The sequence below is a fragment of the Teleopsis dalmanni genome, chromosome 2, assembly GCF_002237135.1.
Source record: "Teleopsis dalmanni isolate 2A chromosome 2, ASM223713v2, whole genome shotgun sequence".
Classification (NCBI taxonomy): domain Eukaryota; kingdom Metazoa; phylum Arthropoda; class Insecta; order Diptera; family Diopsidae; genus Teleopsis; species Teleopsis dalmanni.
In genome coordinates, this window is record NC_051847.1 from 56,420,431 (window position 1) to 56,440,807 (window position 20,377).

The window sequence follows — 20,377 nt, forward strand, 5'->3', positions numbered from 1 at the left end:
GAACATAAACACAACATGCGTTCTGGTGTCCTTTCTTCAAGAGCCGGTAGATACGCATTGCAGGAGATACTGTGCTCTGTAAAGACAGATATTAACCTTGATACCTCTGATGAGATTCTGTTTAAATATTAATATAGTTAGTATAAAAATATTAAGTTTCAAACTATTTAATTTAGATATAGGATTACAACATATATCTCTATATATGATTTTACACGTTTCTTTCACATATCTTATTTAGTTTATTAGAATATCAAAAAGCCTCATAAGAACACTTATTGCTTTCAAAATTATTTATTGACTTAAATATATTATTTTAAATTATATGGGATTATTGACGTTGTTTTTTTTTTATCGAATGTCTTATCTTACTCATCATGATGAGTACTTGGCAATACTCGAAACAGTGTTGTGTGGTCAGCCAAATTTCATTAAATTAATCAAATTTTTGTTGTTGCTTCTTTATTACTGTTCAAATCCTGTTATATGAGATCATGTTTTATAACAATTCTTCAAAATTTATACATCGATATTTCTCATAGAGTTAAATTTTTAATTTCGACATTTTTCGAAAATATCTAAAAATAAATAGGTGTGTACGGTGTCAGTAATCCTAATCCTTTTAACCTACATTATAATCTAAAAAAATTCTAATTAATGACCATAAACGCATAAATTGCAACAAGGTTGTGTTGTTCCACACCATGCGGTTAGGTTAAGATGCGAAAATTACGAAATGTCATAGTAATAATCGAATAAAAACTTGCAGCCAATTTAATTAAAATTGCCACAAAAAATTGCTATATTTTATAAATGTATAAATGTAAAAAATTAATTATCTATCACTTAAATATTAGCATTATTGAAATATAGGTAAAGCGTAGTAGATCATAACCACTAAATATGGGTGAGTTCACATCCCACCTTGTCCAACAAAATTAATAAGAATTGGTTGTTTGCCTCATTGAATTCAATTTAACGTTTAAACAAAATCCAACAAAAATAACTAAAAGAATATTTATTTTTAAAATATATCTAATATTTAGATAACCGACAGGACATTCAATATTTTTAAAAATCAAAATTATTTCAGTTGAAAACTGGAACATACCCATAGCTTCTAAAGAAAGCAATGGCATCGATTTACGCACAAAACTGCACCCATGCAGAAACTTCACTTAAATGTCAGATACATTTTATACACACATACATATATATAGATGTTTGTCTTAAGTAATGTTTATATGAAATATATTTGCTTACAGACATGTACCAAGTGTCATATGTGTAGTATGTAGTATAGTATAGTCTAGAGTATAAAAGACATATGCAACACAGCGTAGCACATTTGTTTATTCTGTACGCACATCCTTCCGTTTTAAATATTACGTTATTTTATTGTGTACGTATATCCTTTTTTAATGTATATCTACGGATACTGGATCATTTTACCTTTTACAATCTTACTGCATACAATTTCGGTAGCAAAGGTTCGATTCTGTCGCAACGTGAATTATTTTAATGTTGACTTTTGGTTTTTTATTGTAACTTAGAGCATATATTTCTAGGGATATTCTGCATATTATAACTGTGGAAGGCTTCAATAGACGTAATTGTACGGAGGAGTGCTACAGTATTTCATTTTACGTTACTCAACATTGTAACTTGGTTCGACAAGTGCAGAGTTGGTAGCAATTAGTTTGATTTTTTATTGATAGCATAAAGTGTCCTTTTGGGTGTTTGTAAAAAGGATAACATCAAGTGACTAGCGACTAGCTTGCAACATTCAATTTGCATTTACTTCACAGTATAATATATAAAATATTTTTATAGCAATGCAATAAAAACTATTCTCATTGTGGGTTTTATTTATTTTAGTTGCATTTTTTAAAATATTTAGTTTTATTTTTAAAAAGAAATTAATTGATGGCATCGCAATCAATTACGGTTCATTATTATTATTTATATCATTACGGAGATACTACATATTATTTATATGTAGTATCTCCTGCAATGCGTGTTTACCAACTCTTGAAGAAAGGACACCAGAACACCTGATGTGTCTATGTCCAGGTTTAGCTAGAACAAGGCTTAAGTTTTTGCTGGCTCCTTCTTCAAAACACTCGGCGATATCTTTAGCATTAGCATTGGCCAGTTTCTTGCGTTTATAAAAGCCTCTGGCTTGTTCTAGCTTGACATTCTCTCTACTACCACTAATATGAAGTTTCGTAGATTCAAAACAGCTTTTTTAGCTAATTGAGGAGGACTCATTTCTCCCTCCACCACAACTAACTAAGTAACTATAACCATGAAAAGTAAATAAAAAGACTGTACCATTGAACCTTCCAAAAATATTTATAAAGATCATGTGCATCTGTTACAAGAAGTGCTGTGAACTAATTTTCAACTGAACCGGTTTTAAACCAGAATCTCATACTATTTGGTATAATTGAACCAAAATTTATACTTTTTAACATAATTGAACCAAAAAGCTTTTAATCGAACCAATGGTTCAGAGTATCGAACTATTTGCGAACTTCATCAGATTTTAATGCGTGTCACTAGCTTATAACCTAAGTATGAGAATATGGGTGACTGGTTTAAGTAGTTGGTCAGTAAATACCCTTTATCTTATCATAATTAACTATTGTTCACCGATTTAATCCAAGTTTATTGCAAGATAACCCTGTTAATAAAAGTAGAATCTACTTAGTTTATGTTATTCAATAAATCGTTTGGCCCTTACCGATAAGCAGTCCAACAAACTGTCAAACAAACTATAATATGTGTTTTTTTTTGACAGAAAATCGGTAACGGTTTGAAACTGACCACAAGTTTAGACAAGGGGTCTCATCTGGTCAGATGGAAACAAAGGCACGTCTTCTTTCCATTTAAGGAAGTTAAGTTACATTCCTAACCTGTGTCATCAGCGTATAGAGAATGTTTGCTTGATACGTCTAAGGAAATTATGTTCTATTTAACGATTAATACAGTTTTATTTTTTTGTTGTGGTGAGAAGGTGGAATGGTTTATACATCGTCAGACCAACCGTCGTCGAATGATGTGCCTGACTCCCTAAAATTATTATGTAGTATACGAACTAAAACACTCCCTCTTCGGCGATACTTATTCTCCCTTGGAACCGCTTTCGCATTACTTCAAGGAGAGTCTTTTTTATGTTGGCATTTCAAGCCATGGTCTGTGTCTGCATTAGTTATTAGTTTAGTTTCTTATTCTACTTTCTAAGTCTAATATTTTCGCTTTGAGGACTTGATTCACATATGACTCTATCGTTCGCCAGTTCTGCGGGTTCGTTCCCCTCTTTTCCACTATATTATTGGTCTAATCTGGGCTATTATTTTTATTATTAGTATTGTTTTTATTATTAAAATTCTGGTGTCCTCTCTTCAAGAGCCGGTAGACACGCATTGCAGGAGATACTACAGAGTAGGCCTATGGTCATGTGTTCTGTAAAGACAGATATTAACATTGATATCTCTGATGAGTTTTAAACCAGAATCTCATACTATTTGGTATAATTGAACCAAAATTTATACTTTTTAGCATAATTGAACCAAAAAGCTTTTAATCGAACCAATGGTTCGGAGTATCGAACTATTTGCCGAACTTCATCAGATTTTAATGCGTGTCACTAGCTTATAACCTAAGTATGAGAATATGGGTGACTGGTTTGAGTAGTTGGTCAGTAAATACCCTTTATCTTATCATAATTAACTATTGTTCACCGATTTAATACAAGTTTATTGCAAGATAACCCTGTTAATAAAAGTAGAATCTACTTAGTTTATGTTATTCAATAAATCGTTTGGCCCTTACCGATAAGCAGTCCAACAAACTGTCAAACAAACTATAATATGTGTTTTTTTTTGACAGAAAATCGGTAACGGTTTGAAACTGACCACAAGTTTAGACAAGGGGTCTCATCTGGTCAGATGGAAACAAAGGCACGTCTTCTTTCCATTTAAGGAAGTTAAGTTACATTCCTAACCTGTGTCATCAGCGTATAGAGAATGTTTGCTTGATACGTCTAAGGAAATTATGTTCTATTTAACGATTAATACAGTTTTATTTTTTTGTTGTGGTGAGAAGGTGGAATGGTTTATACATCGTCAGACCAACCGTCGTCGAATGATGTGCCTGACTCCCTAAAATTATTATGTAGTATACGAACTAAAACACTCCCTCTTCGGCGATACTTATTCTCCCTTGGAACCGCTTTCGCATTACTTCAAGGAGAGTCTTTTTTATGTTGGCATTTCAAGCCATGGTCTGTGTCTGCATTAGTTATTAGTTTAGTTTCTTATTCTACTTTCTAAGTCTAATATTTTCGCTTTGAGGACTTGATTCACATATGACTCTATCGTTCGCCAGTTCTGCGGGTTCGTTCCCCTCTTTTCCACTATATTATTGGTCTAATCTGGGCTATTATTTTTATTATTAGTATTGTTTTTATTATTAAAATTTTTGACGTGAAATCGCCTATATAAAAGCAATTTAAAGCTTTGTGAACAAAGTCCAGAACTAAATCTAGAGACGAGCTATTAATTTGTTCTAGTGACAGAAATTCGGGTAAATTCGCCTTTCCCATGCGGCACAGATATTTGCAAAAATATCTATGTCTGGTCAGCATCTGAGTGAGATAGTGATTTATGTCTCCCAATTAATACAGAGTTTGTGATGATTAAAACGAAAAAAGACACTATCAAACACCTTTCATGTTATTATATGGGCAAATACCTCAATGAGGGCTGATACCTTTGGCTAGTGTTTTTCGATTTTAAAAAAAAAGGAAGTTAACAATCAAACATTAGGTACCTTTAAATAGTACCCTAAATATATAGCAAATCTATAAATATTTTATAGTAAACAAAACTATTTAATGTATCAATTTATGCAATAATTATAGGCATTCCATTGAATGTACGCATTGTGGATGACGTCAAATATTTAAAATTAGAATTAAAAACTATTAAAAATTTAAACTTGTATCGTAAAAAATGCATTGGAGCAAAATTTAGGGTTTTGGTTTTGGTTTTGAGTGGCGGATATTGCAAAACTGTCAAATAAATTCACTGCTGCTATATTTTAATATGGAGGAGAACATACTACTCTACCACATCAAATGTCAATAATATGATTTGCAGCGTAATTAAGTATGTACTTGAGTTTTTGTTTCGACATTTCACTAAAACTTAGCATGACTCCTTTAAATCCTCAAACCCACAAACCTACATTCATAGTAAGATACAAGTACATTTCAACTACTCTATTTGGTGGGCTGCAATTATGAGTGCCGCATGAGATAAAGTTCAGTTCATAATTAATTTTTCCATAATGAACATTCTAAAAGGTGATACTCTCCTCTGTGTCAAATGTGTTGGAGACTGAGTTGACTGAGTTGCTCGGTGAGTCGTTTTTAGCGGGAAATAAAACAACCCTTCAACTTCTTTTGTAACAATTTGGATATTTCAATTAAAATGTTAAGCAAACTTTTTAAGATTTTAATATAACAATTAAATAGATAATCAATTTAATTTTTTGCTAAAAGGCATTTAGAATGAAAATCTTTATTTTTATTGGAGTAAAATTTAATAATGTAACGAGCATTAAATAAAAGTTCTACAATTTTCATAATTATCTAGGATTTTAAGATACAGCATTATTATATATCAAATATACAATTTTTATGAAAAACGTTGGAAATAATTTATATATTTATTTTTATTATTATTATTTCCACATAGTATATCAAATTTATGATTTTAAGATCAGTTTTATTTTTCTTTATATATATTTTTTATCTCTTTTGATAATCTTTTATTCTTGTTTAAATTATTGTTAAAAATATTTGTGTATGGCTAAGTATAAATGTAAGTAAGTTTTAAATACACTCACAAATAAAAGAACTCTTATTATAGGTTATAACAGCGATCCCAAGCCTATAGACCCATTGTGTTAAGAGTTGTTATAAATATTAATAAATCTTAAGTTGGATTAGTCCAATTACCTATGCAAATATATCTCAATTTACTTAAAAGTAAATTTATTTTTTTATATAATATTGCAATATTATATAATTAATTTTTTCGAAAAGTAATGAACTACAACAACAAAAATTCTTTTTATATTATTTTAATTAATTGAAATTTTGGCTGACCATACAGCTGTTTTGAGAATAGCCTGATCTTGTTAGTAGTTGATATTTATATTTTTCATAAATTCATGTATCATATATTATATAAATTCATATATATCATATACCATATATATCTCAAATATTCAGATATTATATTCATCTTCTTATATATGTTATAAAAATGAATCAAAAAATGTGTTGGTGAGCGCATAAGTCAACAGCGCCTGGACCAATTTGGTTAATTCTTTTTTTTAAATGTTCGTTGAAGTCCAACGATGGTTTTTACGGCAAGAAAAAATCGAATAATTGCTAATTTCAAATTGGTTCAGGCGTTGTTGAGTTATGCGCTTACCAACACATTTTTCGATTCATTTTTACATATTAAAAGACAAGAACATAACCAGAATAGATGAGTTTCGGCGTTATAATAAGTTGTTGATTATTGTAGGTATGTTTATTAAATCCCCATGACTTCCTTTGCAGATCATTATCTTCATTATCCAAGCGAGCTACCAAACTTTTTATATATTTGTCACTTTTATGTTTACACTGTCCCTTTAGATTATTTTCCAATCAGGTTTGAACCCTAAGTTCGCCTCTTAGTTTAAAACCCTCTGGCAGACATCCTAGTCGGGGTTTTTTAGTGCATCCCAGAAGGGTGGCCAAAGTTCTTGGAAGAGAAGATACTTTGGTCACCCGAGCTGAACCTTACACACCAGGGGGTAACTGTTCTGTTCAGGAGATTTAAAATAGGTAGGTACAAAAAACTGCCACATTCCAAATCTTTTTGACAGAACGAAGTCTGTCGGGTCCGCTAGTATATATATATATATATATATATATCACATTTTATTTGTTAAGGCATATAAAACAGCTGTTAATTTCTGGGTAATCTTGCAACTCTAGCAAAATATCTAGAGTGTTATAAATTAATCTCGACCGTTATACATTTCGCTAGAAATTTACCAATCGAAAATAAGAGTTGCACTAAAAGCGAATCTCGTTTAAAAAAGTTACTACAGATTTACCAATCGAAAACGGCATTAGTTTGAAGAATACTCGATATAACGAATCAGTGATTAATTTAAATCACCTGATTAAAAGTTTATATAAATAAATATCTCTGTCTGCTGCGTTCCATAATTGCTTTATATAACGGCTACGAAAAGTTCAGCTAATAAATTTTTAATTTTTTTACATATAATAGAAAATTTTCGATTTTTTTTATTTTTTCATATCTCAAGCAGTTTCAAACTAAGAGTAAAATTTGTATTTGCATTATTTTGCAATGAACTTTGAAAAGTTTTACTTAAAAAATATTTTCTGTTAAGAAGCCTATGATTAATTTGAATTTCGATCTATTTGATGAGATACTTATGCCCACAGCGGTTCTCAGTTGGTTCATATAATTGTTCGTACCCAAAAAAAAAATAAATCTTGCAAATAAATTTTCAAAATATTCTTTATTCTATCATATCTGACGAATTTTCACACTAAGGTTAAACTCAAAATATTTGTATTATTTTTCTATAAATTTTGAAAAGTGTTACTTAAATCCAGTTAATAACGCAGTGATTAAGGTAAGTTCAGATCTATTTAGTTTGAGGAATCTAACCGAATGTAAAGGAAATACATCTGTACGCTACGAATCATAGTTGATTCATATAGTTATACATATTCAAAGATAAATAAGTTTTGCAGATAAATTTTCAATTTTTTTTTATTCTTTTATATCTCAGAAATTTTCATATTAGGATTAACATAACACTAACACTGTATTATTTTGTAATAAAAATGTAAATATTAATTAAATGATGATTGGCTCAAATACTTTCAAATTATAGAAATCAGATACAATATCTTTTACGTTCATTATATAAATTTCAATTTTGGCCTAAATTCAAAGAATTTGTTTTCAAGATATTTTAAAATACGTAGGACACCTGCGAAGAAAAAAACTGATAGCAAATTTACACTCAACAATTACCACCAAGTAGAATCCTTTGCTTTGCCATAAACGTTTTTAAAGACATAACGTGTCCTTTTTAAGGGTTGCCATTTCGGGTATAATTTTAACAAGTGCCACGTTTTCTTCTATAAAAACAGTAATAAAAAATCTCGCTTCAACCAAAATAAAATAAAAAATGTAAATATAAATTGAAGCAAAAAAAAAAATTAAAAAGATAAAAAAATATACGAATTTCAAAATTTGCGGGCCTAAGCAAGTAACCAGAATGTGACCTCAAACCGAAATTGATACATGTTTCTTTAATAAAAATAATAATAGAGGTGAGTCAACCAGCAACTTTGGGTGGAAAATGTACATAATTTTACAATTTAGGATATTTTTTTTTTGGAGAAATAAGTTTTGATACGAAAGTTCTATGATAACACACGAAAAAAAAGTATTTCAAACATGTTTATTTGATATCTGGAAAATTTATTGATAAGCAGATTTGTTATGATTTTTTGCTTGTTAAATGGTTAATTTGATTGATAGTCATACGTAACTAAATCACACCCCCAATATATAGATTCGATGACTCGTGTCATGTATTATCAAATAAATTATTTGCCTTAAATTGAACATGAAATAATCGTAAATAATGAAATTGATTACAGTCTACATGCATTAAAATTAACAGGTCACATAAAAGCCCTGCATTGTCTCAGATTAGGGGTTTTCCCAAAATTTTGACGTAGCTAATGACAATTATATATGATCCGTTTTTTCCTATTTTTGATTTACAATGAAATATTTTGCTATCCATTAAACTCAATTACATGACATTTATGGTATTATTTTTATTTTGTCTGCGGCTGTTGAGAAAGTTATGACGTATTTATTTTACTTTCACAAGGTCAATTTTATTTTGAAAGATATAAATACGAGTTTCGATTAAATTGCATTTTTGGTTCGACTAAATTTTTGTAAAATAAAATTTCATTTTTCATTAAATAAACCAAACTTTATTAAAATTATAATAATTAAAATAATAAATATAGAGGTTTTTCCAAAAGTGGTGAACTACAAAAACAAAAATTAATTTTATATTATTTTAATTAATTGAATTTTTGGCTGACCATACTACTGTTTCGAGTGTTGTCAAATACGCATCATCAGTGGTCTTGAAAATAATTTTTGTATTTAATAATTCGTAAATAATTTTTTGAGACTGCAAGTACCAAGAAACGAACTCATATCCTGCCGAATTTGAAGCTTAGAGTCAACGCTCCTTAGCCAACTGACCCAAAGCTGTACTTGACTTTTATGTTGGCATATTTTTGTGGAGTTTTGTTAATTTGCTGTAAAAGTTTTTTTAATAAATTCAGTTCAACATAAACTTTGGATAGAAATAAATCTGCATGTATCATTTAAGTAAACAAATAAATTTTTTATACGATTTGATAAGAACGATGCACTTTTTATATTCTCTCACAACTTTTATATGATTTGTTAAAAGATACGTTCTAACTTTACCTATAAATAACTGCATTTCTAACTAACCATGTAGACGGACATGGCCATGCATCCAGTAATGGTTCTGTCTAAAAATTTGCCTCAAATAGCATTTCCTTTTATTTTATAAAAAAGGGAATCCCTTTCGATAACCTTTTGATTTAATACGGGTGTTTAATAGAGCTGTAGGGAGGTGAAGGCTCACAGTGGACTGTAGTGACAAAGAATAAAGATTTAGCAGGGCTTAATTGATTTATTCAGTTTAATTTAATTGATGAGTTTTATTTCCCATTAGTTTTTATAAAGAAACTCATGATCTAAACTTTTAATATTTTAGAAAATAATAACAATTGATTTAAATAGTCAGAGTATTTTTTAAAATATTTTACTATATAACTACTTTTTGTGGCAAAATTTTTAAACATGTCATATGATTTTAGTTTAGATCGATCAGAGTCCGTATTAAAAAGTAATCGTAAGATTGCTGTCGCTGCAATCTTGAAGTCATGTATTATTTCTCTGTTATAACGGAAGATTTCATATAATTTAATCGTAAAATAGACATATTTTTGTAATAGAATATATATAGATACATTCCAATGCAAGTAATAATTTTTTCAGTTTAAATTAGTATTCCAATTTACCTTAATCCATTATTTTACTCACAATTTATATAGTAAAGTCAATAACTAATATTAAGTAATTTACTTGCAAACCGATATTGCTACTTAGAATGGATTGGCACCGAAATATATATATGTCAAGGCGTGTCACTCTATCGACTAATCAAGTGATCATGACTGGTTTTTTGACATGCATACATATCAAATAATTAGAACGCATTTATTTTTAGAGGGAAAAAATAATAAATGGCAAACATTTTTAAAATTTATGAACCTCTTGGTAGATTATAAAATAAAAAAATGACATTTGGCATAGGAAAAAGTAGTATTCCATAAAAACAATGAATGGACATATACTGGTGTTATCGAAATATCCATTATTTTCCATCAATGAATAATAATGTTAACTTAACATTATCTATATCAATATCGCTGAAAGATTTTATTCCATTTTTTTCTATAAAAAAAATAATATATTAACTTAAGCAAAGATATTGGTTTTCATTCATTGTTTTTTATTTTTTCCGTCAAAAAATAATGTTCACTCAACCAGCAAATTTAGTTTTCTTCCATTATTTTCCATAATATTAAAAATAGTCCAATACAAACGACTATAACTGAATGATTTATAGACGTATTGCCATACAATTTTGACACTTATCATCTGAATGTTCCCACTCATATTTCTAAAAATCATAGATACATATTCTATAAAGAATATTCTATATTTTGTCATTGCATAATGATTAGACCATATAGTTAAGATTATAATCTACAGACAGATTAGATCTTCTAATCTATCTAATCTAATCTCTGATAATTATTATTGTAAAAATTTCCTAAATGTTGTTGCTTCTAAATTCATTAAAATACCTTTATAGAGTCTCTATAAACTTCTGAGCACTTCAATAATAGTAGTAAAAATTATCTCCTTTCTATGTAGGTATAGTTATCAATTTTCATATTTTTTATAGCTTTTATAGTTTTTGACTATAGCGTACTTTTAATTGAACGCTATCATCACTAAAGAGCTATCTACTATGGTCTCTCATTGTCTTTTCACTTCGTGATATTGGCTTTAAGTTATTGCAAGGATGTTTTGTTGTAAATAAAGTGAAATTTGCTTGTATAATCATAAAATTAAATCTTTTGTAACCACACGAAAAGTTTTGGTTTTTACAAGTGACAATGCCATTTTAATTGCTCATTCAATTTGTTTCCACGCGATTGTGGTGCGAGTGGCATCATTCGCTTTTGTGACCATCATGTGACGACAAACAACAGGAGGATTGCAGCAGCAGTGAGAGCAACAAGACAAGGGCAGAGCATTAACATAAAATTGTGTAATAAATGATTTTCTCTAATTGCAATTTAGTAAGGTTATAAGTCTTTTATTGAGTTGTAACCTGGTGACGATGTGTATTGAAATTTATGATTATTTCTACGCTTTGTTTGCACGACAATGTCACCACAAATTTTCCAAATTTTAACTAAATGACTAAATTTTTATTAAGCCGAAGCTTTGTGATGTTGAATTTATAAATAGAAACTTTTTATAGTATTTTACTAATAAAATTAGTTATCAATTAAAACAGTATTCTAAATTAGTATTCGATTTTACTTAAATCCATTATTATCTTCTTAATTTTTATCTTCAGGTCAATAACCAATATAAGGAAATTTACTTGCAAACCATGTTTAACATTTTGCAACAGATTTATTTATTTAAATATTTATGTATTATTCATATACTACAATAATCTTAATAAAAGGTAAAACATATGCAGTATATATTTTGACAATCTATTAGAATAGTTACAAATACAAATCTTTCTGTTTACAAACACAAATAGATCTACAAATAGATTTGTTTACAATATTGCCATCATCATCCTTATCAAATGAACAACCCGGACTTATACAACTTAAAGAAAATTAACTCAAAATGCCAATATGCCTACATAAATGGTGATATTCTTAATCTTACAGAAACTTCACCAATATTACAGTTTTTAAATAATGCTATGTAAAAATATAGAATAGATCGAAATCAAAAGCTATAATGTTCGATAAGTAGAGAAAGACTAAGAGAACGTAATGAGGCTGAAGCTTCAACGATATTGATCAGGAACTTGCAAAAAAATTTATGTTTATATTTAGTTGTTATTTAACTCTAAACATGTCCTTTACCTGGAGTGAAAACTCAAGAACCCAGAAAAAGACAATAGCAGTTGTGTGGACTCGTCTTTTGGGTGAACAAATGTAAGCTTTAGCACGTTTTTACGTTAACAAAATGTACCAAAACTCTGCTAAAGCTGTTATGTGTATTGCAGTACATGCTTGGATTTGCTCCCATTAAGTAAATTAAAAACTGATTTTATGATAGAAATTAAATTTCTCAAATTAAGCAATATTTAATCATGAAGCACATTTGTTGCACTTTATTTTGACCTCTAATCTACCAAAGCCATCACAAAATATAATTTTCCGACAGACAACAAACCAAGTTGACCCCATAAATTACGAATAATTGCAGAACAGGAACAAAAATTCCGCTTTCGAAGTTGATAACTCATTTTGTAGGAGCTGACATAAAAAAAGCAACTACAGATAACAACTTCGTCCTGCAATTAATTAGCACATTTGCATATGAGTTCAGTTGTTGTAGAGGAAATTGTAGATGTTGGGGAAGAGTGAGAAAACTGTTCTTTTAATAGGATTTCCGTTTAATCGACTACGACTACTCAAAAGTATGCTCAGATTATGAATAATGATGATGATTTTTTGAAAGAAAGGGAAAATAAGTGTTTAGTTTAGATATGTCATCACAATGTTTAAGTCACATAATTTTCTAATATTTGAATGCGTTTGACGTTATGTTGTGTCATTCAACATAACGTCATCAACATTTTTTCATATTGATAAAGTAGCCTTAAGAAGTTAGCTTGTAATATAACACTGAATGCTATTAACTATTAACTATTAACACAAGAAAAGTAATAAAAATAATAGTCTTTTTTATAAGCAAAATATTAGACCTAAACTACTTTATGGTTGTGTTACTTATAGTAATGCTGCTCCATTTACTATTAGAAAACTTCAAACTTAACAGAAACTTACATCAGAAATAAACACACACACAAATACTTGAGAGTAGAGAGTGTACAAAAATATATCAAAGACAGACCGCTAAAACTGTTCGATTCTGTGGAAGCGCATACTAATTCAAAATTCCAATCTCTTAAATCAAATGCAATAAATATTTCGTCAGGAAGTTATGCTGGGCTTCAAAGTATACTACTATAAAATCATCTGAATAACGACGGAGTGCTTATTACAGTGAATCATCTAATTGGTCACATACACTACTGAGTAAAACTGCTATAGACATTAACTCGCAGTTGATCAAACAAAGAAGAAGAAGAAGTAACCTTGTATCTTTCCGTAACATTCGTTCTAAAAATAGACATTGCGTAAAATTTAAGAATGTAATTTCGATATGTGCTAAATACAACTGTGCGTTGTGTTGAAGTAAAAAGGATCACAAGGAACGGAACTGAAGCATGATAATTCTTTCAATTGTTTTCTTCTCGACTAAAATGAATTCTACAAGTATCATATACACATCCCGAGTTGTTGACATGTCTAAGTCTATTCGAAGTCTAAAGAAAATTTCCAACGGAATACATATTTTTTTTCTGGTTTTATGAAATATTAAAATAAATTAAAGGTCATAGACACGCCAGAATATGTATAATATATAAAATCATCCGTAGTGTCTATAGTAATATTGACAGTTTGCCACCATTATGGACCAGTAGAGTATTGTCCCACAAGCAATGCTAATTATGGTTTTCATGAATTCATATATGCATACGTATTAGGAGCCATTTTTTTGTAGATTGCAACCTTTGGAATTTATACGAATATATCGAAAAATAATTTTTAGAGAATCAAACAATCTCATATTTTAAACCGTTTACAAAAAAACAAATAAGTTAAGTCAAATAATTAGATTTGAAACCATTCAAATGCAATCCATATACGGCAAGCAGAAATTGTATATTAAAAATATTCGACTTTTATTACTAAGATTAAAATCTTTATAGGAAATTAAAAATGAATAAAATGAGAATTATAAATATTATACAAGTGTAACAACTTGTATAATCTTTTATATGTAGATTATATAGGGCCATATCAAAAGACCCAAAGTTGGCTCTTTTGGGCTATGATGAAAATGCATGTTATGCAGAGTGACACAGAAATTGTAATAATTTGCTTTTAAAAGGCACAAACGTTGACTGAACAGCACTGCTTTGCCTAAGTGACGAGGCGCAGATAGCCTCGGTTCTAATGACCAAATTTGAACTGACATTTATTTTTTTTTCTGACTCTCAGTTTTATAATTTGCATTGAAAGCAACAACAGTTTTGATTTTGACGAATCCATGACTCCCTACATAAATGTCCCATAGTTAAAACTCCGAAATTTAAAATTTTAAATCTCTAGCGAAATGTACCATATAACACTCCAGATTAATTTATAACAGTCCAGATATTTTGCTAGAGTAGCAAGATTACTCAGAAATTAGCAACTGTGTTATATGCCTTAACAAATAAAGTGTGATATTATCCGATATATGAATTTATAAAAATATTAATATCTATTTCTAACAAGACCACTGATGATAGGTATTTGGCTATACTCGAAGAAGCTGTGTGATCAGCCAAAAGTTCAATTAATTAAAATAATATAAAAAGAATTTTTGTTGTTGTAGTTCTCTACTTTTCAAAACCTCTCCAATATCTACTAATACTATAACAAAAATGTTAGATTATTCTAAAAATTTTTGATTAGGCCACAAAATTTGACAGATTGAGAGTAAATCTAGATTGAATCCAGATTTACCAAGCGAAAACGCCATTAGACAACAAATATATGTTCAACATTACTGTCACATGAGTAGAAAAATCTGCAAATAACTCAAATAACAAATTAACACCAAACATTTTTTATCCGAAGGCGAACAGTTTTTTATTCGATGGTACCAAGATTAAAAACAAATAATTCGCTCAACCAAAATTTTCATAAATTTAATTGTTAACAAATTTAAATTCTGTCATCATTCAACATTTTCCCCAACAAACCTACAAATTGACCGCCTTTCTGTTAACTATAAAAAGACTCACATTCCACGTGCATTGCTTAACTCACATACAAAACTAAGAAATCTACATTAGCCATTCCCAGGTGAGTAGCACTTCGCCACTGACAGCCGCCAAAATAACAATTTTGCATCATTTGTTCGCAATGTGTGTAATTTTGCACCACTGCAGACCAGCTTTGGAACACTCCTAAAGCCGAATCAGCACAAACGCTACAACCAACAACAAAAATAATAAAAAAAACAATAACAAACGTGCTAAAATCCCGAAGGTATAAAAAATATATGTACTCATACTGGGGTCTGTTCGACGTAGCATTTGATAGTTATAGTAAAAATTACAAAACTAAAAACAACCGAAAGCAGCAAAAACAAAAAAAAACAACATCAAAAACAACATTGTATGTCCCCTTTGTGTATAAACAATAATGTGTAATTAAATTCAAAACATTCGTGTACGGAGGATGGGGACAGCCACATATATATAACCTCAAGTGTGTGCATTGAGCATATGTCCGTTTGGCAAAGACTGCTGGGCGCATTACAAAGAGTTCAGAGTTGGCGTAACGAAGCGTGGATAACTTGTGTCACATTGCGATCCTTCCAAATGCTAACTTCATTTATAATTGTTATTTCCGCATTGTATAATTAGCGCTTTTAAGTTTTGAAAAATGAAACCATTCATAATTAAATTCTAACAAAAATAAACAAAAAAAAAACTAAACAGTAAAAATAGTGAAAGTTGATAAGAAATCTATATTAGAATTATTACGCACTTGTTGGCATAGATGACCCAGAAATAAACAAACTGGGACACCATATATGTAAAGTACATAAAGATAACAGCGCTCTTGTAGACAGAGTTGGCACAGAAAAAAAATATATTGTTAAAAATTGCGAAAGTGTTATTAGATATATATATACATATATGAATCTAGGTATATTAATCAACAATTTTTATGAAATATAAAAATTGTAAACACTAAAAATTTATGGCAACGGTAAGCATTTTTATTTTATATGTTTGGCGATTAGTTGTTTGCAGTGGCAGGCCACTAGATAACTTCCATGTACCTAAATTAGCGATTTTTCGCCGTTTTGCTACCATATTCCTCACAAGAACCCTAGTAGAGAAGAGTACAGACTAAATCCATCGCACTGTATTTAGATAATTCAATAGGTCTTTCGTCTTCACCGATGAACAGTCTAATAAACTATCAAAGAAATATCTTTCTAAGAACCTATAACTTCTGGACGCCAAAGCCGGGCATTCACAGAAAACATGTATTATAGTTTCTTTCTTCTGCGAGCTTCCACAACTTCTGCAATGAGGATTATAGTACTGAAATTAATTTATTTATTAATATATTTAAATTTATTAGTAAATAAAATGCTCCTACGATTTTTACGAATGATAGAAATTTTGCAACATATTTCCAGTGAACATTCACAATAGACTAACTATTTAATTTGGCCGCAACTTTTGGTGCTTAAAAATAAATAACCATAAAATAAACATATGACACGTAAAAAAAATTAAAAAAAATATGCGATTGAATTTTATAACAAAGTTTTTAATATAAATATACATATAGGCAATACGAGATCGTGAATAAATTCGTTTATATAATTTTCAAACTTCTAACATCACTAGTTACTACTAAATGAGTAGTATTTAAGATTGTTTTATTTTTCTTAAAATTGTCTCATAATATTTTGCTTATATTTTAACGATTTTGTTTTGTATTTATTCTTACTGTATATTCTATATGCGTATTACAGAAATTATAAATTCTTTAATAAATAATTAACGACACACAATTACTAATCTGTCAATCATCTTCACAAAATGTTTATTAAAAAAAATATTTTTTAAAAATATTTAAATTTACTAATTAACACACGCAACTGTTATAAATAATAAACAAACCCCTTTGTCATCTGACTGGAATTTTATTTACATTTTCTTTCAAAAATCATTCACAATAGATCAGTTTTAAGATTTGGTACCATTGTAATGCGAGTGACTTATTCGTTAAGCGGTTTAAGGAATGTGAGCTTATCTTTGCGATTTTTGTTTTTGCTTTGCATGTTAATTTGGAACATTCATATCAAAAAAATATACTTGTTGTTGCTTCACATGTTTTCTTTCGTAAGTTGCGAGTATTTTTTTGTTGCTCTGAAAGAAAAATTACGGCTTCTCTTACAATTAACTCGTCAAATTTGCAGCATTTTTCATACAAAACCTATACACAGATATACTATCGAAGTTTAATCATTTATGGGATAAACATTTTATAACATATTAAACAGTTCAATTACTGTTTCTGAAACAATATACGTACACATTATATAAAAATATTATAGAGATATCCATGACTTTTAAAAAAATATACATATGTATCATAATGTATCTTTTTAATTTTTCAAGTTTGATATCGTATGTTTTATACTTTTTAAATAGTTAGTTTGCCAGTAATGTTTTTGAAATAAGTTCAAAATCAGTTAAGAAGTTTATTTATATGTACATTTTAATATTTGTGCAATGGTTGTACATATTTTCAACCACATTAAGGGTTATTTCAAATCCCATTTCAAGAACTCCAAGCATACTGAGAAATCATACCGGTACATTCGTAACAAAACATGGACCAAAATTCTTCGTAAGCAGAAAGTTGACATTATTTCTATTAATGAACTCGCAAATTATTTGAATCACTTCAAAATTATCTCCCGAGCAGTAGTAACAAAAAAAATTGATATAAGTAATCGGCAAGTTAAAGCGATACGCTTATCAAAATTTCAATGTAATCAATTAAAAAGATGCCCAAATGATGAATCCCTTCTGCGTCAATTTGCTATTTCTAATTGGAATTTTATGACATATAAGCAAAAGAAGCCATACATGGATTTAGCTCACAACAAAAAGGTTTGGTTAAAACGCAATTTAAATCGTATTAAGAAAGTCCGAGCACCAAAAAAACGAAAATTCAATATAGCAAAGGCTGCTACGTGCCTTCGTCTGGACGATAAATACACGTATAAGAGTGAAAGTATATTAAATTTGACAGCTGAAGAAAATTATGGTGAGAAGTCCTATCATAAGATTGAAAAACATGAGGATCTTAAGGAGTTGGTCACGACCCAATTGGCTAAATCAAGTGCTTATGGGACAGTATGTAATATTATCGAAGTCGTTGAGTCTACAGATAAGTTGAATTCGAAACCAGTTATTGCTCGCAAACGGGCTAAACACGCTTCAAAAACATGCAAAGTCCAAAAACGCTTCCGGAGAAAACATTAAAAGAACACCTAGAGCTTATGATCCAGTTTAGGTCCATGTTTTATTATAAAACAAAATTACTGATAATTTAGAAATCAGTGCAACTTTAATAAAAACTTAACAGAGTACCAAGCAATATGTGGAGGATTCAAATTTGAAGATGTCAGAAAAATTATGAGTTTGAACAAGGAAAATTTTTACTGAAAATGGTAATCATCATCAGGGATTTATTTTTAAAAAGATTAATTGTGAACAAATATTTGCGATGTATTAAACATTTAATGAAAAAAAAACAATTAACAATATTAATAATATACAGATTGGTTAAAAAATTTTAAAAGCAAAAATGAAAAGATGTGAATTTTTTAATAAAAATAGTATTTGTATTCAAAATGGTCTCTCGTAACTTCAATGTCTCTGTAATGATTATCTGGAAGCTCTACAAAATACTGTTCCAGGGCTGTAAAGGCTTCTTCATTTGACGGAAAACGCTTTCCACGAAGAACCAACTTCAAATTTCTACAGAGGTTAGAGTCAGAGAGAGCCAAATATGGAGAATACGGTACTTAAATTAAATTTCGTCAAAATACTCGTGTGAACCCGCGCATTGTCTTGATGAAAAATTTGTATTTCTTCTGTAAGGCGGGTTTTTTTCAACAATTTTTTTATCTAACTGGTCCAAAAGCTTGCAATAATATTCAGATATAATTGTTTTGCCTTTATCTGAAAAATCAATCAATACAACTTCTTTTGTATCCCAGAAAACATTGGTGACATGACCTTTTTTCCGATATTTCTTTTCTGTTTTGAAACTAAACAACCAGTCCAAAACTTTTATATAAAAATGGATAAATTTATATAAAAATGGTTTGATTTGCCATTATTTATATCTGTTGTACTTGGTGTGATATAATAATTACTATTCACTATATCTACAAATATGTTACTCTACAAGTTTGCTAATCGCGTGAAAAGGATTACTACAACTTTCTTTATTAAGTTGATTAGCTTTTGTTCAATTAGTCTATAATTTAGGGTGAAAATAAATACTTTTTTTTCAATAGTCATTATATTTTATTGATTTTCTTGTGGTATCATACACAATCTTTGCATCTGAAACTTTGTAGAAAAAAATTTTGAATCTGTTTTATAGATATATTATTCATAACTCTTTAATAAACTTGTTGTGTTAGGTTGTCATCTAATCGATGTGAATTATTTTCACGGAAAGTTAGGTAAATATTAGTAATTTCACATTACTAACACTCATACGCCATGTTGTACTTAAACACGTACAAAATTTTGAAGTCATTTAATGTGGAGCATAATTTAAAAAATTATAAATACCCAAAGTCATTGTCCCTTTTTTATAACACGAAAAAAAATATATTTTTTTCACTGCATTGTAAATAACATAATTTTCAGTCGTTCCCACAAATTATAAGAGTCGTGCGAGATAATTCAGATGTAAATGTTCAAGGGGACACGTGTAAATTGCTCAATAAAGGACCGCAAATATGTAAGGAAGAAAATTTTAAAAAGTTCTTCTAATGATGTTAACATCAACAATTATAAAAATGTAAAAAATAAACAAAGTTAATTTACTTAAGCTGGAAAAAAATATTAATGAAAGTAAATTGAATAAAACGCATAAAAGCTGCGATGTCCTTCTTGTTTTTCGATTCTC

At 29.2% G+C, this 20,377-nt stretch overlaps 1 protein-coding gene across 1 annotated transcript in view; it reads left to right on the top strand.

Moving 5' to 3' along the window:
• LOC119678708 overlaps positions 1-20,377 on the top strand; it is a 32,392-nt gene that overhangs the window by 8,438 nt on the left and 3,577 nt on the right. The window lies entirely within an intron of this gene.